This window comes from Pongo abelii, chromosome 15 (genome assembly GCF_028885655.2).
Source record: "Pongo abelii isolate AG06213 chromosome 15, NHGRI_mPonAbe1-v2.0_pri, whole genome shotgun sequence".
Lineage (NCBI taxonomy): Eukaryota > Metazoa > Chordata > Mammalia > Primates > Hominidae > Pongo > Pongo abelii.
The window spans coordinates 40,855,770-40,882,376 of record NC_072000.2 but is presented as its reverse complement, the minus strand read 5'-3'; the positions used below and the strand labels follow the sequence as shown (position 1 = coordinate 40,882,376).

General features: G+C 40.3%; 1 protein-coding gene across 20 annotated transcripts in view; it reads right to left on the bottom strand.

Moving 5' to 3' along the window:
* The window catches only part of MIPOL1 (mirror-image polydactyly 1), a 401,793-nt gene that overhangs the window by 364,807 nt on the left and 10,379 nt on the right, over positions 1–26,607 (bottom strand). For 5 of the 20 annotated variants that reach the window (XM_054530048.2, XM_054530044.1, XM_063715565.1 and 2 more), the window contains exon 2: positions 13,593–13,731. The exons of 12 other annotated variants lie outside the window; for them this stretch is intronic. The gene's annotated coding sequence lies outside the window, so the exon portion shown is untranslated. Of the gene's footprint in view, positions 1–12,558; positions 12,803–13,057; positions 13,138–13,592; positions 13,732–26,607 lie in introns of those variants that run through there. 3 more of the 20 variants (XM_054530045.1, XM_063715563.1, XM_063715564.1) reach the window with 2 other exon arrangements.

Genomic DNA, 26,607 nt, shown 5'->3' with positions numbered 1-26,607 from the left:
CCTGATGTTAACATTTGTAGTGGCTGTATTAGCACTGGCCCCAACAATCAAAGAACGACTGGAAATTTTAGGGAGTATTGAATTACTGAATCAAGCCCAAATGGTGTTTTCAGTGGCATTTCATCATGATAAAATACAAGTGTTACCCCAAATAGTGACACTAGAGGGTGCTCTCTTCCAGAAGACTGGCCAAGACTGGCATCAATTTAAAAAGATGAAGCCATACATGCATGGAGTGGATGCCTCACTAAGCTGATGAAACAGTATACACCTCAGCTACACTGGAGAAGACTTATATGCTCACTTAGGACGACTACTGAATAGTTAAATCACTGTATAATCTGGGAATTTTAGAGTGGCCAGATTTTACTCTTTCTGCCTTGGCAGTTTGATATTGCAATGGGATTGCAGGTCCATTAAAAGAAGGAAATGAAAATCAAATTTGCTTGATCTCCAGAATTAGAAAATACGTTGGCAGGCTGATTTAAAGGCCCCAATTGACATGATACTTATGAAAAATTGAGAAAAAAAGTGAATTTGGTCTTAGAAAAGTGATACATGCAAGTAAATGCCTCCATCAATACTATAAAAAGGTAGAAGTATTGCTGAAAGAGAAGAAAAAATAATAGTCAAAATGGTAAAAGGATATTAAAAGGTACAAGTATGTGTTGACAGAAGAGGAAAAAGAATAGAATGGTAAGAGGACATTAGAAGACTTGTGAAGAGATATAGCTGCAATTTCCATTTTCCCATTGGATGGCTCAAGTCCTGGTGATCACTGGAATACTAGTATGTTTCTCCTTTTATATAAAATATTGGGAAAAAATGTGAGACAAATTATAAAAAGATGACTGAACATGTGTAGCAAGATACTAATAAGGGACAGAGAGTAGACTGTGAAGAAAAGAGTTAAGCCGATCTATACCTTAACCAAAACTCCTTATAAACCCTGATGTATGAAATTTATTAGCTGAGTGATAATTCTTTAATTAGTAACTTCTTTTGACTTGTATTTTCTAGGTATTACTTGTATTCACAGTGTATCTTTATATCATTGTGTGCTATAAAACAGTATACATTAAGTACACTGCAGAAGTCAAGCATGATTTATATGCCAAACAATAATAAAATATTTTTTATTTTTTATTTTAATTTTTTTTAGAGAAAGTGTTTGGCTCTGTCACCCAGGCTGGAGTGCAGTGGTGTGGTCATAGCTCACTGCAGCCTCAAATTCCTGGGCTCAAGTGATCCTCCCACCTCAGCCTCCTGAGTAGCTAAGACTACAGGCACATACCACCATATCCGGCTACTTTTGTAAAATTTTCTGTAGAGATACGATCTCCCTATGTTGCCCAGGCTGTTCTTTAACTCCTGGCCTCAAACGAGGCTCCCACCTCAGCCTCCTAAAGTGCTAGGATAACAGGTGTGAGCCACTACTCCCAGCCTGTAGGGCTTTTATTCAGTTTTCTCACTCACACCTCTTTGATAGTAATTTATTTTAGTGACTGACCTTTACTGATTATTCCAAAACATTCATCTTAGTTTTCCTAGAGAGAATGCTTTTTATAATGAAATTTCCATTAGCTTATTTTAATATAATTACATAATTATGATCACAGATACAATTAGTATAAACAGGTTTGAGAACACACACACCTGATACTACTTTTTAAGTATAGAAATCAACTGGTAAATGCAGAAGTATCTACAAGACATTCATCTATTAGCCTTAGTATCAAGCACACCATAGGAATCAGTCAGAATGTTAATATCAGCGGGAATGCAGAACTTCCATTATTTTGGCAAATCATTCAGTGGAAGCCATTTAAAATAATTTCAACTGTATATTGAAAATATTAACTGGGCACAGTGGCTCATGCCTGTAATCCCAGCACTTTGGGAGGCCAAAGCAGGAGTCTTGCTTGAGGCCAGGAGTTTGAGACCAGCCTGGGAAACACAGGGAGAATCTATCTCTACGACAAATAAAAACATTAGCTGGGCATGGTGGTGAGTGCCTGTAGTCCTAATTACTCCAGAGGCTAAGGTGGGAGGATCGCTTGAAACCAGGAGTTTGAGGCTGTAGTGAGCTATGATCACACCACTGCACTCCAGGATGGGCGATAGAGCAAGACCCTGTCTCAAAAATAATAATAATAATAATAAAATCTTTCATATTTTCTTGGTCATTAGAATACTGACTGAAAGTATAAGGACAGACCAATAAAAACTCACTAACTCCACCAATCAACTGTACACTTTCTCCACAGATAACTGGAAAATAACATACAGATAGATAGATAGAGATATATGGAATAAAATTATATTTTGCCTCTAGTTACATAATGAATAGGTAAAATATTGAACTGTATTATATATCGGTTTACTTAAGTTTAATATTATTATCTCATCGGCTGCATTCCCTTGTTTGCCATGCAGTAGCACAATATCATTAGTATACAGCGCCATCTACTGGAGAAATAGACTCACTTTGCAAAGCTTATGTATCAGTCCTTTTTATTAATTTTGCAGTAAACCTAACAAAACTGACTTTTAGAAAACCCAGCTTTCCATCTATAACATGTAATTACCCACATTTTTCCTAACCAAGATTCTGACCAAAATTTCTCATTTGATAAGTAATATTTATGAATACTTGGGATTTCTTCAACATCTTCTAAAATTTTCCCATAGGAAAAAGAAAAGTGGCAGCTGATTTCTCCAAGGAAAAACTTAGTATTCACGCTGTCCCTTTAAGGAAGATGATAAAATATACAAAGTTACTCCACAAGATAGAGATATGGAGCAACACCCTGCAAGCACCACTGTAAAACTCTTCGAAGTTCCACTGGTCACAACAACAAACAGCTGGAGACATATACAAAAGCAGAAGCAGGGTTTCTCAACACTTTGTTGACCTTTTCCTATTAATAAGTAACATAGTAAAAGATTTTTTTATTTCTTAAAAATTCTGTGAAAATTTTTAGTCCTGTTAGAGCAGGTTTAAGATTATCAAAATTCACCTCTTAACAACGATTTTTAAATGCATATTTATGTATTTTAATTGACAAGTCACAATTGTACATATTTATGCACAACATGTTGTTTTGAAATATACATTGTGGAATGGCTGCATCAAGCTAATTAACATATGCATTATCTCACATGTCTTTTTTGTGGTGAAAACACAAAATCTACTCTCATAGCAATTTTCAAGAATACATTGTTATTAACTGTAGTCACCATGTTTCACAATAGCTCTCTTGAACTTCTTCCTCCTGTCGAACTGAAATTTTGTCTCCTTTGACCAACATCTCCCCAATCACTCCCATCCCCAACCTTTAGCTCCTGATAACCATCATCTTCCTCTCTATTTCTAACTCCAACTTTTTTAGATTCTACATATAAATGAGACCATGCAGTCTTTTTGTAACATATATATTTTTAATGTAAAAATATTTTAATCCTTAATGTAACTAAACTTTGAGTCAAACCCCATTTTTGAATCATGACATAATGTAAATTTAATTCAATAAAAGCCGCTAAAATCAATCACCAGCATAAAGAGGTATATAATCAGTAGTGACAGTAACAGATTTTTCCTCCTAATAGTTTTATTTCTACATCGCTGCATAAACTCAATATAGAATTTAAGTATATATCTCTTCATGTTGTTGATTTAATTTAATAATGTTAATTGGTCTGCTACTCTGTAATGTTAATTCATATAACCAATGGGCTTTTTGGTTTTTGTTTTGTTTTGTTTTGTTTTTTGGTTAGTTTAGTCTTAGTGGCAAGAATGAATAATGGGCTTGGCTGGGTGCAGTGGCTCACACCTGTAATCCCAGCACTCTAGGAGGCCGAAGGCAGATAGATCACTTGAATCCAGGAGTTTGAGACCAGCATAAGCAATATGGCAAAATCTCGTCTCTACAAAAAATACTAGCTGGGTGTGGTAGCACACACATGTAGTCCCAGCTACTTGGGGGCTGAAGTAAGAGATCACTTGAGCCAGGGAGGAGGTTACAGTGAGCCGAGATCACACACTGCAGTCTAGCCTGGGCAACAGAGTGAGACCCTGTCTCAAACACATACACACACAAATTAATCTTTTAATAATATTTATAAATTTAACAATGCACTCATTCATATCCCTAGTGCCTGTTTTGCACAGTACCTAGAAAAGTATATATATGTTTAAATAAGCTATATACTGTAAAGATGTTTGATGAAATTGTTGACTTATTTTAGAAACTTTACCATTTTCAATCTATTAACTTTTCTTTATTGGTCAGGATACTTATTTTACCAAATCAAATTTATTCATTTATTTAGAGACAGGGTCTCACTACGCTGACAAGGCTCGTCTCAAACTCCTGGCCTCAAGCAATTCTCCGGCCTTGTCCTCCCAAAGTGCTGGGATTACAGGCATGAGCCACTGTGCCTGGCCACAAATTGTTTTCAGTATTTCTTCTTTTGGGTGCCTTGCAACACTAATTACACACGAAAAATGTGAAGCAAAGTATTTTTGAAAAGTTGATTTTTAAATTATTGTTTCAGACCTTTAACCTGACCTGAAGAGAGAAGATAAAGATAGTATCAGTGGTTGAAAGAAAGATAATTTGCTTCCTAAAGAAAGAACTACATTTCATAGGTAACCCAATACAAAGTTTTCTGCTATTCTCTGGGTCATGCTGCCATCATGTCATCACCATCATACCTAGACCCTAGCAATAAACTGTTTGTTCTATTTATGAGGACAAGAAACTAAATGGTTTTTTAGGTAAGGTAAGGTTGGAGTTTTTGTCTTAAAAATGTTTTAATCAGAAGTCGGGAAGGTGTCCAGTTCCCCTTAAGACAATGAACTGCAAAAGGCTGCCGGTTCTCTTCCCCAAAATCCACCTGGAACTACTAAAAAAAAAAAAAAAAAAAAGAAAAGAAAAGAAAGAAATCATTGACCTGAGGAACCAACAAAAAACTTCAAGAAATCTGTGTGTCAACTGTCTTGAAATAGGGTTGGGGGCCACCTCAGGTGCAAGGCAGACACTGGTGATGCTGAAAGAACAGGTGAGAGAAAAATGTGTAATGTGTATGGTTCTTAAGTCCCCGATGTTGCCTTAGGTCAATCATTGTCTGTCCCACCAATACAGAAATCCACAGCAACAGCCCAAGCAGCAAGTGCCAAATGGTACTGTCAAGGCAGGGTAAAAATCTTGCTGGAGTAATGAAAAGAGATGAGATCTAACCATCATTTCCTCTTCTACTCTATCCCTTTCCAAATCCCCATCCTAGTTGGATTATAACCATAGCAGTTCCTATTAAATGTGCAGGAAAATCATATTTCCTAGCCTTATTTATATTTTGGTCACCTGAATTGTAGACAAAGTAGTGTGGGCAGATGTGACACAAGCCAATTTCAGGATTTACCATTAAAGGCATTCTATGAGCTCCTTTAGGCTTCTCTTCTCCCACAACAACCTTGAGAACCTTGTGATGGTGGCATCACAAGACAGAAGGAGCTTTAATCTCTAAGCCAGACTCTGTATGAGTGAAAAACTTGTGTTGTATTAAGCCATTATTTGGGTGTTATAAGTGCAAGATAGTATCTCCTATCCTGGTACACAACTTAAAGAGATTGCCAGCCTACTTCCCTCAATGCTGACTAAAGGAGTTCCTTGTTGCAATAACAACAAATGTCAACAGTGATTCTGTGGTGCCTGAGACTCAATAACCTCCAGCTCACCCCACTTCCACTTGTGAAAATACACACACACATACACACACACAAAAACACACACACACCACACACCACACACTTCATGTTTTAGACCTTGGATGTGTCTCTGTTCCACTGCACCACCATTTCCAAACCCCAGCTATGAGGAGAGATAGTATACAATGACTCTGTATAGGTTAAATAATTAACTACACTTAAGAAAATTCAAATTATTGAATACATGAATAGACTATACAGTGTTAACTGATCACCTCTTTGGGGGAAATGCACCATTTCATTTGAACAGTAAGCAGTCTCTAAGAAGCAGGAAAAGGCAAGAAACAGATTCTCCCTAAGAGATGCTAAAAATCCCCAGCCCTACTGCCATTTTCATTTTAGCCCAGTGAAAATTATTTCACATTACTGACCTCCAGAACCATAAGATAATAAATTTGTGTTGTTTTAAGCCACCCAAGTAGTGATTTTTTACAGCTATCACAGCAGCAGTAGGAAACTAATACATATGCCTTATGAGTTCCTAGCTCTCACAGCACCTCATATATTCAGAGACATTTTCAGCTTCTTACAAAACAAATTCAAAAGAGGCAGCATCACAGTCAAGAATTAACTGGACACTGAATTCTTAATAATCAGGAAGCTGCCAAAAATCTTATCTCCAAATTCCCAAGGAGTATTTCTCACACTACCCAGAAAGGAGTCCTAAGCCAGCATGTTAGCTGAAAAGTAAAACACTTTCCTTTTTTTTTTGAAATAGGATCTCACTCCACTGCTCAGGCTGGTGTGCAGTAGTGCAACCATGGCTCACTGCAGTCTTGACCTCCCAGGCTCAAGCAATCCTCCCATCTCAGCCTCCTGAGTTACTGGGACTAAAGGCATGCATGCACCACCACACCCAGTGATATGGTTTTGCTGTGTCCCCACCCAAAAGTCATCTTGAATTGTAGCTCCGATAATTCCCTCATGTTGTGGGAGGGACCCAGTGGGAGAAAATCGAATCATGGGGGCAGTTTCCCCCATACTGTTCTCGTGGTAGTGAATAAGTCTCATGAGATCTGATGGTTCTATAAAGGGGAATTCCTATTGCTTGGCTCTCACTGTCTTCTCTTGTCTGCTGCCTTGTGAGACGTGCCTTTCATCTTCCACCATGATTGTGAGGCCTCTCCATCCACGCAGAACTGTGAGTCCACCACATGGAACTGTGAATCCATTAAACCTCTTTCTTTTGTAAATTGCCCAGTCTTGGGTGTGCCTTTATCAGCAGCATGAAAGCAGACTAATACAGCAAATTACTACCAGCAGAGTGGGGTGCTGCTGTGGATACCCAAAAATGTGGAATCAACTTTGGAACTGGGTAATAGTCAGGGGTTGGAACAGTTTGCAGGGGGTCAGAAGAAGACAGGAAAATGTGGGAAAGTTTAGAGCTTCCTAGAGACTTGTTAAATGGCTTTGCCCAAAATGCTGACAGCAATATAGACAATAAAGTCCAGGCTTAGGTGGTCTCAGATGGAAGTGAGAAACTTGTTGGGAACTGCAGTAAAGGTGACTCTTGTTATGTTTTAGCAAGAGGCTGGAGGCATTTTGCCACTCCCTAGAGATTTGTGGAACTTTGAACTTGAGAGAGATGATTTAGGGTACCTGGTGGAAGAAATTTCTCAGCAGCAAAGCATTCAAGAGGTGACTTGGGTGCTGTTAAAGGCATTCAGTTTTATAAGGGAAGCAGAGCATAAAAGTTCAGAAAATTTGCTGCCTGACCACATGATAGAAAAGAAAATCCCATTTTCTGAGGAGAAATTCAAGCCGGCTGCATAAATTTGCATAAGTAATGAGGAGCCAAATATTAATCCCCAAGACTATGGGGAAAATGTCTCCAGGGCATGTCAGAGGTCTTCACAGCAGCTGCTCCCACTGCAGACCCAGAGGCCTATGAGGAAAAAGTGGGTCAGCCACAGGGTCCCCGTGCTGTGTGCAGCCTAGGGACTTGGTGCCCTGTGTCCCAGTTGCTCCAGCCATGGCTGAAAGGGGCCAACATAGAGCTCAGGCCATGGCTTCAGAGGGTGCAAGCCTCAAGCCTTGGCAGCTTCCATGTGGTGTCGAGCCTGCAAGTGCATAGAAGTCAAGTATTAGGGTTTGTGAACCTCTGCCTAGATTTCAGAGGATGTATGGGAATGCCTGGATGCTGGATGTCCAGGAAGAAGTTTGCAGCAGGGTGGGGTCCTCATGGAGAACCTCTGCTAGGGCAGTGCAGAAGGGAAATGTGGGGTCGGAGCCCCCACACACAGTCCCTACTGGGGCACCACCTTGTGGAGCTGTGAGAAAAGGGCCACCATCTTCTAGACCCTAAAATGGTGTAAGTACTGACAGCTTGCACCATGTGCCTGGAAAAGCTGCAGACACTCAATGCCAGCCTGTGAAAGCAGCTGAGAAGGAGGCTGTACCCTGCAGGGACACAAGGGCAGAGCTGCCCAAGACCATGGGAACCTACCTCTTGCATCAGCGTGACCTGGATGTGAGACATGGAGTCAAAGGAGATCATTCTGGAACCTTAATATTTGACTGTCCCACTGGATTTTGGGCTTGCATGGGGCCTGTAGCTCCTTTGTTTTGGCCAGTTTCTCCCCTTTGGAATAGTTGTATTTGCCCAATGCCTATACCCCCATTATATCTAGAAAATAACTAACTTGTTTTCGATTTTACAGGCTCATAGGCAAAAGGGACTTTCCTTGTAACAGTTAAGGCTTTGGACTGTGGACATTTGAGTTAAGGATGAAATGAGTTAAGGCTTTGGGGGACTGTTGAGAAGGCATGCTTGGTTTTGAAATGTGAGAACATGAGATTTCGGAGGGGCCGGGGTGGAACGATATGGTATGGATGTGTCCCCACCCAAATGTCATCTTGGATTATAACTCCCATAATTCCCTCATGTTGTAGGAGGGACTCAATGGGAGATAATTTAATCATGGGGGTGGTTTCCCCCATACTGTTCCAGTTGTAGTGAATAAGTCTCACAAGAGCTGATGGTTCTATCAGGGGAAATCCCTTTCGCTTGGCTCTCACTGTCTTCCCTTGACTGCCACCATGTGAGATGTGCCTTTCACCATGATTGTGAGGCCTCTCCATCCTCACGGAACTGTGAGTTCACTAAACCTCTTTCTTTTGTAAATTGCCAGGTCATGGGTATGTCTTTATCAGCAGCATGAAAGTGGACTAATACACCCAGCTACTTTTTAAATTTTTGGTAAAGACGGGGTCTCGCTATGTTGCCCAGGCTGGTCTCAAACTGCTGGGTTCAAGCAATCCTCCCACCTCAGCCTCGCAAAGTGCTGGGATTACAGGCATGAGCCACCACACCTGCCTGGTAAAACACTTTCTAAACAGAGTTCTCTTTCACTCAGTCACTTTCTATAACCAGTTCAGAGATGATTCATGTAGAATCATAAAATAAATATTTAGATACAGGTGCTGCCATTTATTAACACTGTAACCTTTGAGAAGTCACTTATTTTTCCTGCTTTAGGGAACTGAGGAGATAAATGGTCATCAAAATGCTAGATTTCACAACCTAGTAAAATCTCCAAAATAAAACTGTTGCCAGGTTTTTATTTCATAAAGGAAGGACTTTAAAAAGAAGGAGCAGTCACCATCTGTAAAAACCAGCCTCTCATAAATTAAAGAACATTTTAGCAGTACATAATTTCAAAGAAGACAGCCTTTTAAATTCAATAAATTTAACTTTGTAAAAAACACCCAGGAGGGGCCGGGCAGGGCGGCTCACGCCTGTAATCCCAGCACTCTGGGGGACTGAGGTGGGCAGATCTCTTGGGGTCAGGAATTCAAGACCAGCCTGGTCATGGTGAAACCCCATCTCTACTAAAAATACAAAAAATTAGCCGGGCGTGGTAGTACATGCCTGTAATCCCACCTACTTGGCAGGCTGAGGCAGGAGAATCGCTTGAACCCAGGAGACGGAGGTTGCAGTGAGCCGAGATCACGCCATTGCACTCCAGCCTGGGCAATGAGAATGACACTCCATCTCAAAACAAACAAACAAACAAACAAAAACCCAGGAGAATCCTGAAAAAGATTGTGGTAGAGGCAGTATAGTTTTTGAAACTCCTCAAACGTCTATACAGAGCAAAGCAACCAGGATAGTAGACCCAAACCCATAAACAAAATATTATATTTTTAAATATTAAATATTAATATCTACCACAAAACTAAGTAAACACCAGGCCAGGCATGGTGGCTCATGCCTGTAATCCCAGTACTTTGGGAGGCCAAGGTGGGTGGATCTCTTGAGGTCAGGAGTTCAAGATCAGCCTGGCCAACATGGTAAAACCCCAGGTCTACAAAAAATAGAAAAACCAGCCAGGTGTGGTGGCACATGCTTGTAATCCCAGCTACTTGGGAGACTGAAGCAGGAGAATCGCTTGAACCCAGGAGGTGGAGTTTGTGGTAAGCTGAGATCACACTACTGCACTCCAGCCTGGGCAACAGAGCGAGACTCTGTCTCAAAGGGAAAAAAAAGTAAGTGTAGCCCTCTCTGTCTCACTTTCACCCTTGCTTGCCTTTCCAGCTTCCACCTTCTACCTTCCACCATAGATGAAGACCCTCTCTTTATAAATTACCGAGCCTGTGGTATTTGTTATAGTAGCACAGTACCAAGGAGTAGGGCTGTTGCTGTAACAAATATCTGAATATCCGAACGTAGTTTTGGACCTAGGTAATGGGTAGAGGCTGGAAATATTTGGAGGAACAGGCTAGAAAAAGCTTAGATTGACATAAATGGAAAGCTTAGGACAATTCTGTTAAGGGCTCAGAAGATGAGCTGTAGGCCAAGTTTGAAACTTCTTACAAATAACTTAAGAGATCATGATTAGAATCTTGGTAGAAATATGGACAGTAAAGGCTATTCTGATGAGGTCTCAGATAGAAATGAAGAACAAGGCATTGGAAACTGGAGTAAAGGGAATCCTTGTTATAAAGTTGCAAAGAACTTGGTTTAATTATGTCCATGCCCAAAAGGCTTTATGGAAGGCAGAATTTAAGCTCAATGAACTAAGATATCTGGCAGAAGAAATTTCTAAGCAAAATACTGAAGGAGCTGCATGGTTACTTTCAACCAATCTGGGCAACATAGAGAGCTATAATCTCTATAATAAGTTAAAAAAAAAAAAGCCAGGCGTGTTGATGCATGCCTGTAGTCCCAGCTACTCAGGAGGCTGAGGTGGGAGGATCACTTGAGCCCAGGAGGTCCAGGCTGCAGTGAGTTGTGATTGTGCCACCGCACTCCAGCCACCTGGGAGACAGAGCGAGACCCAATCTCAAAAAAAAAAAAAAAGTTATGTTTTCTCTGTTAGGTTTTAGACTTAATTGGGACCAGTTATCCCTTTCTTCTTATCTATTTCTCTGTTTTGTAACAGTAATGTCTCTCCTGTGCCTTTGCCACTTGTATTTAAAAAGCATATAACTTGTTAATTTCACAGACTCACAGTGGGAGAGGAAACTTCCTTGGGATGATAGCACCTTGAGTTTCAACTGTATCTGATTTGTTTATTTATTTATTTATTTTTATATCTGATTTCAATAAGACTCTGGAGTTTGGACTTTTGAGTTTATGCTGGAACAACTTTTGGGGCTGCTGTTTATGAGAAGAACATGAGTTTTGTGGAACGAGGAGCAAAATGCTGTGGTTTGAATGTCCCCTCCAAAACTCATATTCAAATTTAACTGCCATGTGATATGGTTTGGATCTGTATCACCACCCAAATCTTACGTGGAACTGTAATCCTCAATGTTGGAGGAGGGTCCTTGTGGAAGGTAATGAGATCATGGAAGCAGACTTCCCATTTGCTGTTCTCATGAGAGTGAGTTCTCACGAGATCTGGTTGTTTTAAAGTGTATAACACTTCACCCTTTCCTCTCTCTCTCTCTTGCTCCACAATGTGAAGATGTGCCTGCTTCCCCTTCACCTTCTACCATGACTGTAGGTTTCCTGAAGTCTCCCCAGCCATGCCTCCTGTACAGCCTTTGGAACTGTGAGTCAATTAAACCTCTTTTCTTCATAAATTATCCAGTCTCAGGTAGTTCTTTATAGCAATGTAAGAAAGGACTAACACACCACGCGACAGTATTAACAGGTGGGACTGTTAAAAGGTGATTAGGTCATGAGGGTTCCACCCTCATGAATGGATTAATAACATTATCACAAGAGTAGTTTTGTCCAATGGGCCTGCTCTTGCTCTCATCTTTCCACCTGTTGCCATGAGATGACAAGCACAAAGGCCCTTGCCAGATGCCAGCACTATGCTCTTGGACTTTCCAGTCTCCAGAACCATAAGTCAAATAAGTTTCTGTTCATGATCAGTTACCCAATCTGTGACATTCTCTTATAACAACACAAGATGAACTAAGGCAGGTACATTTACATGTAGAACCTGAGCTTCCAGAACCAACCTGTTAGTAATCATGAGACAAAATATTTTCAAATGAGATTTTAATTCTAAAAAAAAAAAAATTAACAAACAAAGCATAGGCATCTAAATATGTGTCGGTACGGCTTAGGCAACACAGCAAGACCCCATCTCTATGAAAAACTTTTTTAAAACAATTAGCTGGGCATGGTGGTGCACACCTGTATTCCTAGCTACTGAGGAGGCTGAGGTGGGAGGATTGCTTCAGACAAGGAGTTCGAGGCTGCAGTAAGCTATGATCATGCCACTGCACTCCAGCCCAGGGGACAGAGGGAAACTCTCTATTAATAAGCAAATAAACAAATAGAGACATGTAGGTAGATTTTAATTTAAAATAAGATGAAAATTAATTACCTGCATGAAATAAAGACAATAGAAATTAAGATGCTGAAATCCTAAAACCAGTTTCTTACCTGTAAAGAATCAAAAAGAAATTTTGACAGTGCATTTTTGTACATGAACTTTCTAAGCTGCAGATCACTTACCCAAATGAATTAGAATAATCTAGCCCACTGTGCCAGCTCATGCCACTGAATAAAATGTTCTACTTTGGGATATCATAAGCTATAACACAAAATATCTGCAGCTCTCATGTTGGCAATAAGCTGTTTGACATAAATTAAGGAAGTGGCTTCGATTTACATTATACTTAAAAGATAATAAAAGTATTAAAGTACTAATTACTTTCAAGACATGCTGCTTAAAGAAGAAGTTTGTCATACTTCAAAAAATAATTCATTACAAAGAAGGAATTTCGATGTTTAAATTTTTTTTAGATTATATGTACATGTTTGAGACGATGCAAAACAGCATTTCAGCATTCAAATGCAAAAAAAAATCCACAGGAAATTACCTTTCGGATTCCCTCCAAGAATGTAACGTAATAACACAAAAGTTTTTCTAATTATGTGATGAACACTTATATCCTCATACCTTAAAATAAAATTAAAGGATCTTAGGTCACATTTGATAAAACGATACATTATAAAATCAAAATGTTATTTAAAATAACAAAAGGCACACAAAGTAAAAACATTCCACAAACTACCCTTTCCTAACTATGTCTTATTTAGGATAATAGAGCACAATGAAAAAAGCATGCAAATACCAATCAAAAGAAAGCAGGAGTGGCTATATTCATATCAGACAATATAAAACAAAGATATTACTCAAACTAAATAAGTACATTAAAAGTTTCAACTTACTAACTAAACATAAGCAATCCTAAATATGTAAGCATTTAACAAAACAGCATCAAAGTACCTGAGGTAAAAACTGGTGAAAAGAGAAAGACAAATCCATAATTATAGTTGGAAACTTCATCACACCTCTCTCAGTCATCAGAATACATGCTCAGAAAATCAGTAAGGATACAGAAGACTTAATACCTCAGTGACAGAGATCCTTGCCATAGTCAGATGCAGTGATTCACACCTGTAATCCCATCACTTTGGGAGGCCAAGGCAGGGGGATTGCTTGAGCCTAGGAATTCGAGACCAGTCTGGGCAATATAGTGAGACCTCGTCCCTACAAAACATTAAAAAAATTTTAGGCAGGCATGGTGGCACACGCCTGTGGTCCCAGCTACTCTGTAGGCTGAGGTGGGAGGATCACTTGATCCCAGGTTGAGGCTGCAGTGAACAGTGATCACACCACTGTACTGTACTCTAGCCTGTGTGACAGAGCAAAATCCTGCCTCAAAAACATAAAAAATAAATAAAAAGGATCTTGCCTTGACCAAACTTTAATGAGGCTCCTTTGAACCCTTTACTATACTAGCCCTCAACCTTTTGGGTTTCTGTGTCTGTCTCTGCATCATCCAGTTTTAGCAAGAATTCTGCTAAGTCACTTTACTGAGAATCCTCCATCTTTGATGACCGTGGCCTGACTTCAGCAAGAATCCTGTCAAGTTGGTTTAACCACTATCTTCTCTAACCCTGATGATTCCTGTTAGTAATTTTCCATCCACTGACCCCCTCCCTGCTCCTTAGCTGTAAAGTCCCACTTGCCTATGCTCATGGGAACCCAACCCACTTCTATATTGAGGTTTCTTTTCCCCTATTGCATTAGTTCCTAAATAATATCTGCTTTTACCACCTTAACTATTAATACTACCCAGCTCTGGTTTTCTTTTTTTTTTTTTTTTTTAAATAGGGTCTCACTCTCTTGCCCAGGCTGGAGTGCAGTGGTGCAATTATGGCTCACTGCAGCCTCAAATTCCTGGGCTCAAGCAATACTCCCACCTCAGCCTCCTGACTAGCTGGGACTGCCACACCAGGCTGATTTTTCTATTTTTTTGTAGAGACGGAGTCTCACCATGTTGCCTATGCTGGTCTTGAATTCCTGGGCTCAAGTGATCTGCCTACCTCAGCCTCTCAAAAGTGCTAGGATTCTGGGTGTGAGCCATCACACACAGCCTCTGTTTTTCTTAAACATCAATCCATTTGACCTAACGTTTATTTAAAAACCCCATCCAACAATGGCAGAATACACAATATTTTCAAGTGCACATGATGCATTTACCAAAATAGACCCTATTCTGGGCCATCAAACAGACCTCAACACACTTAGAAGAGATAAAATCGGCCAGGCGCAGTGGCTCACGTCTGTGATCCCAGCACTTTGGGAGGCCAAGACAGGAAGATCACTTGAGGTCAGGAGTTCCAAATCAGCCTGGCCAACACGGTGAAACCCCACCTCTATTAAAAAAAAAAAATACAAAAATGAGCCGGGGCATTTGGTGCACACTTGTAATCCCAGCTACTCGGGAGGTTGAGACATGAGAATTGCTTGAATCTGGGAGGTGGAGGCTGAAGTGAGCTGAGATTGTGCCACTGCACTCCAGCCTGGGCAACAGAGTGAGACTTGGTCTCAAAAAAAAAAAAAAAATTTAAAAAAGATGAAATCATGAAAATTATGTTATCTTACCACAATAACTAAAAATAGACAAGAAATAAACTAGAAATCAGTAACAAAGATAAGCTGAAAAATCCTTAAACAATCCCAAATAACCCATCGTTCTAAAAAGGAAGCTAAAAGGGAAACTTCTGAACGAGATAAAAACGGAAACATTTTGAACTAGATAATTTTTTTAAATGTGAGATGTTGCTAGATCAATGCTTAAAAGTAAATCCATAGTACTAAGAGCATACTTTTAAAAAGAAGGAAGGCCTCTAACTAGGACTTACAGTACTATGTTGAATAACAGTGGTGAAAGTGGGCATCCTTATCATATTCCAGATTTGAGAGGAAAGAATTTCAGTTTTTCCCCATTCAGTATGATACTAACTGTGGGTCAGTCATATCCGGCTTTTATTATGTTGAGGTATGTTCCTTCTATATCCAGCTTTGTGAGGGTTTTTACCAAGAAGGGAAGTTGAATTTTATCAAATCTTTTCAGCATCAATTGAAATGATTGTATGGTTTTTATCCTTCATTCTGCTCATATGATGTACACGTTGATTGATTTGCATATGTTGAGCCATCATTGTATCCCAGGGAAAATCCTACTCGGTCATAATGAATGATCTTTCAAATGGATTGCTGAATTCGGTTTTAGTATTTTGTTGAGAATGTTTGCATCAATATCCATCAGAGAGATTGGACTGTGGTTTTCTTTTTATGATGTGTCTTTGTCTGGTTTTGGTATCAGGGTAATTACGACCTCAGAGAATGAGTTTGGAATATTCCCTCCTCCTCTATTTTTCAGAATAATTTGAGTGGGATTGGTATTAAGTTTATCTTCAAATGTTTGTTAGAATTCAGCAGTAAAGCCATCAGGTCTTGGGCTTTTCATCACTGGGAGACTTTTTATTATGGCTTCAATCTTATTACTTATTACTAGCCTGTGCAGGTTTTGAATTTCTTCCTGGTTCAAACATTGTAGGTTGTACGTATCTCAGAATTTGCCCATTTCTCTTAGATTTTCCAATTTATTGGTATATAGTTGCTCATAGTAGCCACTAATGATCCTTAGAATTTCTGCAGTATCAGATGTAACGTCTCATTTTCATTTCTGATTTGGATCCTCTCTTTTTTCTCAGTCTGACTAAAGTTTTGTCAACTTTGTTTAACTTTTCAAAAAGCCATATTGTTTTATTGATCGTTTGTATTTTTTATTAAAATTTCATTTATTTCTATTCAGATCTTTATTCTTTTCCTCTAGTAATGCTGGATTTGGTTTGCTCTTGCTTTCATAGTTCTTTAAAAGCATTGTTAGACTGTTCATTTGAAATATTTCCTCTTTTTTAATATAGGCACCTATAGTTATAAAATTCCCTCTTAGTACTGCTTTTGCTGTATCCCATAGGTTTTGGTATGTTGTGTTTCCATTATCATTTGTTTCAAGAAATTTTTCAATTTCCTTCTTCATTTCTTCATTGACCCCCTGGTCATTCAGGAGTATATTGTTTAATTTCCAAGTATTTGTCCAGTTTCCAAAATTCACCTTGTTATTAATTTCTAGTTTTATTCCATTGTGGTCAGAAAGGATGCTTAATATTATTTCAATTTCTCTGAATGTCTGAAGACTCGTTTTGTGAACTAACATATGATCTATCCATGAGAATGATGCATCTGCTGAGGAAAAGAATGTGTATTCTGTAGCTCTTCACTGAAATGTTCTGTAACTATCTATTAGGTCAATTTGGTCTATAATGCAAATGAAGTTTGATGTTTCCTTGTTGATTTTCTGTCTGGAAAATATGTTCAATACTGAAAGTGGGATGCTGAAGTCTCCAGCTATTACTGTATTGAAGCCTATCTCTCTCTCTTTATCTCTAATATTTGCTGTATATATCTGAGTGCTCCAGTGTTGCATGCATATATATTTTAAATTGTTATATCCTCTTGCTGAATTGACCCCTTTTTCATTATATAGTGACATTGTCTCTTTTCATCGTTTTCGTCTTGAAATCTATTTTGCCTGGTATAACTAGCTCCTTTCTGGTTTCTGTTGGCATAGAATAGCTCTTTCCATCCCTTTCTTTTTTTTTTTTTTTTTTTGAGATAGAGGTTTGCTCTGTCACGCAGGCTGGAGTGCAATGGCATGATTTTGGCTTACTGAAACCTCTGCCTCCCAGTTCAAGTGATTCTTCTGCCTCAGCCTCCTGGGTAGCTGGGATTACAGGTGCCTGCAACCACGCCTGGCTAATTTTTGTATTTTTATTGGAGACAGGGTTTCGCCACATTGGCCAGGCTGGTCTCGAACTCCTGACCTCAGGTGATCTGCCTGCCTTAGTCTCCCAACATGCTTGGATTACAGGCGTGAGCCACCACACAATCCCTTTATTTTCTGTCTGTGTGTACTTTATAGGTGAAGTGTGTTTCTCGTAGGCAACAGATTAACGGGTCTTGTTTTTTCATCAATTCAGCCACACTATGTCTTTCGACTGGAGTGTTTAGTCCATTTATATTCAACATTGTTATTGATAAGTAAAAACTTACTCCACCTATTTTCTTATTTGTTCTCTGGTTATTTTACAATATTATCTTCCTTCTTTATCCTGTCTTCCTCTAGTGAAGGTGATTTTCTCTGATGAGGTGATCTAGTTTCTTGCTTTTTATTTTTTTGTGTATCCATTTTACGTTTTTTGGTTTGAGGTTACCATGAGGTGTAGGGACCAGCCCCACAGGGCCGGTGGGTTTTTCTCCCCATGTGCGGAGACAAAAGATCGTAGAAAAAAAGACACAAGACAAAGAGATAAAAGAAAAGACAGCTGGGCCCGGGAGACCACTACCACCAAGACACAGAGACCAGTAGTGGCCCCGAATGCCAGGCTGCGCTGTTATTTATTGGATACAAGACAAGGGGGCAGGGTAAGGAGTGTGAGTCATCTCCAATGATAGGTAAGGCCACATGGGTCACGTGTCCATTGGACAGGTGGCCCTTCCCTGTTGGGCAGCCGAGGCGGACATAGAGAGAGAGAGCAGACAGCTTACGCCATTATTTCTGCATATCAGATACTTTTAGTACTTTCACTAATTTTGCTACTGCTATCTAGAAGGCAGAGCCAGGTGTACAGGACGGAACATGAAAGCGGACCAGGAGCATGACCACTGAAGCACAGCATCACAGGGAGATGGTTAGGCCTCCGGATAACTGCAGGCGGGCCTGACTGATGTCAGGCCCTCCACAAGAGGTGGTGGAGTAGTCTCTAAACTCCCCCGGGGAAAGGGAGACTCCCTTTCCCTGTCTGCTAAGTAGCAGGTGTTTTTCCTTGGCACTGATGCTACCACTAGACCACGGTCCACTTAGCAACAGGCGTCTTCCCAGACATTGGCATTACCGCTAGACCAAGGAGGCCTCTAATAGCCCTGTCCAGGCGTGACAGAGGGCTCACACTCTTATCTTCTGGTCACTTCTCACCGTGTCCCTTCAGCTCTTATCTCTGTTAAGGCCTGGCTTTTCCTAGGTTATAATTGTAGAGCAAGGATTATTATAATATTGGAATAAAGAGTAATTGCTACAAACTAATGATTAATGATATTCATATATAATTATATCTATGATCTATATCTAGTATAACTATTCTTATTTTATATTTTTTCTTTATTATACTGGAACAGCTCATGCCCTCGGTCTCTTGCCTCAGCACCTGAATGGCTTGCCGCCCACAATGAGGCTTGCACATACTATCTTATAACCCATTATTTTAATCTGAAAACAACACTATTCTCATTAACAAACAAGCAAAAAGAAAACTAATAAAAACTCTATGCCTTAACTTCATCTACCTGATTTTTAGCTTTTTGTTGTTTCTATTTACATCTTATTGTACTATGTCTTGAAAAGTTGCTGAAGTTACTACTTTTTTATTGGTTTATCATTTATTCTTTCTACTGAGAATGAGAGTAGTTTACACACCACAGTTACTGTGCCACAGTATTCTGTGGTTTTCCGTGTCCTATTACAAGTGAGTTTTGTACCTTCAGGCAATTATTTATTACTCATTAATATCCTTTTCATTCTAATTAAAGTAGTCCCTTTAGCACTTCTAGTAGAACAGGTCTGGCATTAATAAAATGCCTCAGTTTTTGTTTGTCTGGGAAAGCCTTTATTTCTCTTTCATGTTTGAAGGATATTTTTGCCAGATATACTATCCTAGGGTATAAGGTTTTTTTGCCCTCCAGCACTTTAAATATGTCATGACACTAACTGCTGACCTATAAGGTTTCCGCTGAAAAGTCTGCTGCCAGCCACAATGAAGCACCATTGCATGTTATTTTTATTCTCTTGCTACTTTTAGGATCCATTCTTTATCACTGACCTTTGGGAGTTTCATTATCAAATGCCTTGAGATAGTCTTCTTTGGGTTAAATCTGCTTGGTGTTCTATAACCTTCTTGTACTTAAATATTGATATCTCTCTTTAGGTTTGGGAATTTCTCCATTATTATCCCTTTGAATAAACTTTCTGCCCCTATCTCTTTCTCCACTTCCTCTTTAAGGCCAATACCTCTTAGATTTGCCCTTTGAGGCTATTTTCTGGATCCTGTAGGCATGCTCCATTGTTTTTTATTCTTTTTTCTTTTGTCTTCTCTGACTATGTATTTTCAAATATCCTGTCTTCAAGATCACTAACTTTCTCCTACTTGACAACTTCTGCTATTAAACGACTTGGATGTATTCTTCAGTATGTCAATTGTATTTTCAGCTCTAGAATTTCTGCTTGACTCTCCTTAATTATTTCCATATTTTTGTTAAATGTATCTGATAGAATTCAAATTCCTTCACTGCGTTATCTTGAATTTCTTTGAGTGGCCTCAACACAGCTATTTTGAATTCTCTGTCTGAAAGGTCTCATATCTCTGTTTCTCCAGGATTGGTCTCTGCTTCCTTATTTAGTTCATTTGGTGAGGTTATGTCTTCTTGAATAGTGTAAATGTATATTTTCTTTGGTATCTGGGCATTGAAGAGTTAGGTATTTATTGTAGTCTTCACTGTCTGGGTTTATTGTAGCTGTCCTTCTTGGGAAGGCTTTCCAGATATTTGAAAGGACTCGGGTGTGACCTAAGCTATATCAGCTTTAGAGGGAACCCCAAGCCTAGTAATGCTGTGGTTCTTGCAGACTCACATAGGTACAACCTTGATAATCTTGGACGAGATCTGGAAGAATTATCTGAAATACCAGGCAGAGATTCTTATTCTCTTCCCTTACTTTCTCCCAAACACACAGAATCTCTCTCTCTATTCTATGACACGTAAATCTGGGGGTAAAGTGACATAAGTATCCCTGTGGCCACCACCACTATGACTGTGCAGGGTCTGACTTGAAGCCAGCACAGCATTAGATCTCACCCAAGGCCTGCTGTAGTAACTCCCTGGCTACAGCCTACGTTCGCTCAAGACCCTTGAACTCTACAGTCAGCAGGAGGCAAAGCAAGCCAGGCCTATGTCCTTCCCTTCAGGGTGGTGAGGTCCCCCAGGCCCCAAGTGGGTCCTGAAGTGCCATACAAGAGTCAGGGAGTAGAGTCAAAAACGCGTCAAGTCTACCAGGTGTTCTATTGTACTGTGGGTGAGCCAGAACTCAAAGCACAAGACTCAGTCCTTCCTTCCCCTTTCCAAAGGCAGAGGCACCTTACCCCATAGCCACTGCTACCCCAGGCCATGAGGAGTACCACCAGACTACTGTCAATCTTCCTTTACAGCCCAAGTTCTCTTAAGTTAGCTTGTCATGAATGCTTTCTGGGTTGTGACTCACCCTTAAGGGAAGTGGTCTCCTCTGTAGCCCAGAGCAGGTCCAGAAATGTCATCCAAGAGTCAAGTTCTGGAATCAGGGACTCCAAGAGCCCACATAGTGTTCTACCCACCTGTGGCAATGCTGGTATCTAAGGTACAAAACAAAGTCCGTCCTCTTTACTTTTCCAACTACTTTTCTCAGACAGAAAGACTTTTGCTTCATAGCCACCACAGCTGGTAATGTGCTGAGTCTTACCTAAAGCCAGTAAATCTCAGAGGCTCACCCAACGCCCTTGATGTAGTACCTGGGTATCACTGCTGATTATGCAGGGCCCAAGGGCTCTTCAGTTAACAAGTGATGAATGCTGCCAGAAATGGGTCCTTTCCTTCAAGGCAGTGAGTTCCCTTCTGGCCCAGGGTGTGTTTACAAACGTCATCTGGGAGCTAGGACGTGGAGTGGGGCTCACAACTCTGACTGGTGCCCTGTTCTGCTGTGGCTGAGCTGATATCCTCAATGCACCATAACGTCCTCCCCACTCGTCCCTCTCCTCAAGCAGAAGGAAAGGGTCTCTTTTGGAACCGGGAGCTATGCAGCCTGGTGTTAGGTGGGGGTGATGCCAGCACTCCGTTGGTTGCCCCAGCTGGTGTCTCAGTATGTCACATGCTCCCCAACCACAGTCCACTGTTTCTGGGCCTAGTTTAGCACTAGAACTCTCCTACGAGTTGCAGTCCTTATGGCCTAGACTACCTTTCAAGTTTATATGCAGACACAGAGTGCTGCCGACCTCAGCGGCAAGGTTTGAAGGCACTCAAGTTTGGACCACTGGGATCAGCAATTCCCCTCTGGCTAGGGCTGCTTTAAATGTTCCCTCCGTGGGCAGGCATCAGCTGAGTCTGGTCTGCTTTTCCTTTCTACCCTAACAGGACAGTACTGAGTTCAATGTTTCACAATTGTTGTGTTTTCTTTCCCCCAGTTCCCAGAGAAACTCTCTGCACTATGCCACCCCTGCTGGGAGTGGGGAAGCAGTGGCAGTGACTTAGGATTGTTTTTTCCATCTCTTCAGTACCTCTTTCAGCAATATGAAGTTAAAACCAGGTACTATGTGTGCTCACTTGATTTTTGGCTCTCATGAAGGTGTTTTTTTCTATGTAGATAGTTAACTTGGTGTCCTTGTCTGGGGGCTGGGGGGGTGGGCAGTGGAGCTTTCTATTCCATCATCTTGCTCTGCCTCCTCATCTCCTATGCTTGTTTTCATCTTTATCCTTTGTAACATCTGAAACTGCCTTTGCAAAGATTATGACAGTGAAGGAAATCAAGCATGGCTGACTCCATCTTGCTTCTAGCTTCTCAGGCTGGCTGTACTCACCTTTCCTGGGTGTAGGCCAAGATAATCATGGCAGAAATTTAGTTTATAGTTTAATTTTGAAGCATGGATGGTAATAGTACCTGCCTAAAATGAAACCCTACTTATTCAGGTACCAACACTACCTTTGTAAAACTAATGAAAGGCCACAAAATTAGGATTATAGGAGAGACCTAAATTCTGCTACAATGTAGCTGTAGTTAAATGATAACCAGACATTGTCCTCTCGCTTGCCTTTCTATAATCCCTTGCTGTCCGCAGTCATGTGGCCAGAGGTCACAAGGTTTGTGACTTCCCCTATTGCTCCTTTAGATGACTCAACCAATCCTGTGGCCCCCACAGAGAGGCCAACTCAGCACACACATTCTCCATATCCCTATGATTTCATCGCGTGTCAGCAAAACTCATTCTCTAGCCCCCTGCCCACCTAATTTTCAAGCCTTCGAGGAGACTGATTAGAGTAATCCCACCAGTCCACCTACTTGGCTAGTTCTGCATTGATAAACCTCTCTACTGCAACAGCACAGTCTCAGTGAATTGGCTTTGACTGTGCAGTGAATAGGAAGAACCCAATGGGTGATTAAACATCCTTTATAAATCAACCATTAAATGACTTTCCCTGAGTTCTGTGAGCCGCTCCAGCAATTTAATCAAAACTAAAGAGAAGGTAATGGGAACCCTAACTTGTGACTGGTGTCAAAAGGGATGAGCCATTAAAAAAAAAAAGGTGGGGCGATGGGGCAGTCTTGGGGAGTTAGCACCCAACCTGTGGGTTCTGACACTATCTCCAAGTACATAGTGTCAGAATTGAATTGGGGGATATCCAGTTGGTGTCCACTGCTTGTTGGTGGGGAAAAACTCCCTGACATTTAGTCACAGAAGTCTTCCATGTTGATTAGTGTGCTGTGAGAGAAGAGGGAAACACAGTTTGAGCGTTTTTCAAAAACACACACATACAGGATATTATTAAATTAAAGAGGGAAGCTACAAAATAATAGAGCACATCCATTTGGCAGGGTGCAGTGGCTCACACCTGTAATCAGTACTTTGAGAGGCCAAGGTGGGAGGATCGCTTAAGGAGCAGAGTTTAAGACTAGTCTGGACAACATAGGGGGACCTCGTGTCTACCAAAAAAAAAAAAAAGAAAAAAAATTAAAAATTAGCCAGGTGTGGTGGCACACTTGTAGTACCAGCTACTTGGGAGGCTGAGGTGGGAGGACTGCTTGAGCCCAGGAGGTCAAGGCTGCAGTGAGCCATGTTTGCACCACTGTACTCCAGCCTGGGCAACAGAGTGAAACTCTGTCTCAAATAAGCAAATAAACAAAAACCATGTGTATATATTATCTAATTTCTTTTCTTTTCTTTTTTGAGATGGAGTCTTGCTCTGCTCTGTCACCCAGGATGGAGTGCAGTGACGTGATCTCAGCTCACTGCAACCTCCGCCTCCTGGGTTCAAGCGATTCTCCTGCCTGAGTCTACCAAGTAGCTGGGATTACAGGCGAGTGCTACCATGCCCAGGTAATTTTTGTATTTTTTAGTAGAGATGGGGTTTCACCATGTTGGCCAGGCTGGTCTCAATCTCCTGACCTCAGGTGATCTGCCTGCCTGGGCCTCTCGAAGTGCTGGGATTACAGGGGTGAGCCACCATGCCCGGCCTTATATTATATAATTTCTAAAATAACAAAAGGTTAAGAAAAAAGGCAATAATAAAAAATACAAAGGGATAAAATGACCCAATTGCCAAATGCTCCAACTGGAAGACAGAGATATCTCACTGGATTTTTAAAAATCCAAATCTATGCACAGATTAATCAAAAGAAAGCTGACATAGCTATATCAAAATAGAAAGAAGTCACAAATAGGAAAAGACACTGGAAACATGACAACTAAATATAACATCAGCTCTGGATTAGTTCCTAGAATAGGAAAAGAACATTTACAGAAAATCCAGTGATATGTAGATAAAGTTTACAGTTTAATGAGTACTATTATTAATTAAATTATATTTTGTAATTTTATTCAACTTATTCAAATTTATGCAATATTTAGTGAATTACTCAGTGAAACCACAATATTAGTGTTCTGGTTTTGATCACTGCACTATGATTTCCCATAATGATAACATCAGAAGTAGAGTGACAAGGCCAGGCACAGTTGCTCATGCCTGTAATCCCACCACTTTGGGAGGCTGAGGCGGGCAGATCACTTGACAACAGGAGTTTGAGACCAGCCTGGCCGACATGGTGAATCCCCATCTCTACTAATACAAAAATTAGCCGGGCATGGTGGAATGCACCTGTAATCCCAGCTACACAGGAGGCTGAGGCAGGAGAATCACTTGAACCCAGGGGGCAGAGGTTGCAGTGAGCTGAGACTGTGCCACTGCACTGTAACCTGGGTGACACAGTGAGACCCTGTCTCAAAAAAATGAAAAAACCAAAATATTTTGATGGTAGCTACATGAATGCTCACTTTTTATTCATTTATTAAACTGTCCATGTATGTTTTACATACTTTTAATGTATTACTTGCTATGTTTTCTAAAAGTTAATTGATCTATACTATCTACATTAATTGATCTATGTTTTCTAAAAGTTAATTTCTCTATATTATTTATTTATATTTCCATTTATTTATTTTTTCTGCTTTTCAAAACTTGTTACTCAGCAGTAAAATCCTCAAAACTATGAAGATAGAAAATTGGTATGCTTCAATAGACAATAAAATAATACACAGCATTAAGGATTCCAGTAAAACGATTCTTCCTGTACTCAAGCAGCTTCCAAAACTTATAAAACAAAGCATATTAAAAGTCATTCTCCAAGTAATATTTATACATAATCAAACCATCCTAACAGAACTGCAAATTCATAACAAGAATAGATTACCTGACTATATGCATCCAAAATAGTATAAAATCTAAATTAAAAATGCTTTCAATGCAGCCAATATCTGAATCAGAGATGCTCATGCCAACAGCCTAAAGCAGATCTAGGGTAAACATGTCTTATTGGTCATCTACTATAAAAAAACACCAAATCAATCCTTCAAAGTTATAATTTCTTTATGTTGCCAGCTTAGAAATAAAACAAACACCTAGCAATCAAATTATAACCAAAAACAAGTATGGGATTTATAGTTAAAACTGTTAATAATTGGTTTTTCAAGATATAAAAATAGCATGCCCTCAGCCTGGCATGGTTGCTTACACCTGTAATCCCAGCACTTTGGGGGGCTGAGGTGGGTAGATCACCTGAGGTCAGGAGTTCGAGACCAGCCTGGCCAATGTGGCAAAACCCCATCTCTACTAAAAATACAAAAATTAGCCAGTCATGACGGCACCTGCCTGTAATCCCAGCTACTCGGGAGGCTGAAGCACGAAAATCGCATGAACCTGGGAGGCAGAGGTTGCAGTGAGCCAAGATCGTGCCACTGCACTCCAGCCTGAGCAACAGAGAGAGACTCCATCTCAAATAATAATAATAATAATAATAATAATAATAATAATAATAATATCATGTCCTCAAATAAGTTTAAATTGATAAAAACAGATTAAAGCTTTTCTGATATTAATGAATAGTGTAGTTGTCTATTGCTACCTATATTAGTCTGTTTTCACGCTGCTGATGAAAACATACCCAAGACTAGGCAATTTACAAAAGAAAGAGGTTTAACAGACTCACAGTTCCACGTGGATTGAGAGGTCTCACAATCATCGTGGAAGGTAAAAGGCACATTTCACATGGTGGTGGCAGGAGAGAATGAAAGCCAAGTGAAAGGGTTCTATAAAACCATCAGAACTCACCTGGACTTACTCACTACCAGGAGAACAGTATGGGGGAACTGCCCCCATGATTCAAGTATCTCTCACTGGGTCCCTTCCACCACATAAGGGAATTATGGGAGCTACAATTCAAGATGAGATTTGAGTGGGAACACAGCCACACCATATCATTTCGCCCCTGGTTCCTCTCAAATCTCATGTCCTAACATTTCAAAACCAATCATGTCTTCCCAACAATCCCCCAAAGTCTTAACTCATTTCAGCATTAACTCAAAAGTCCACAGCCCTAAGTCTCACCCAAGACAAGGCAAGTCTCTTCCACCTATGAGCCTGTAAAATCAAAAGCAAGTTAGTTCCTAGATACAATGGGGGTACAGGCATTGGGTAAATACAGCCATTCCAAATGGGAGAAATTGGCCAAAATGAAGGGGCTATAGGCCCCATGCAAGTCCAAAATCCAGCAGGGCAGTCAAATCTTAAAGCTCCAAAATTATCTCCTTTGACTCCATGCCTCACATCCAGGTCACACTGATGCAAGAGGTGGGTTCCTATGTCTTGGGCAGCTCTTCCCCTGTG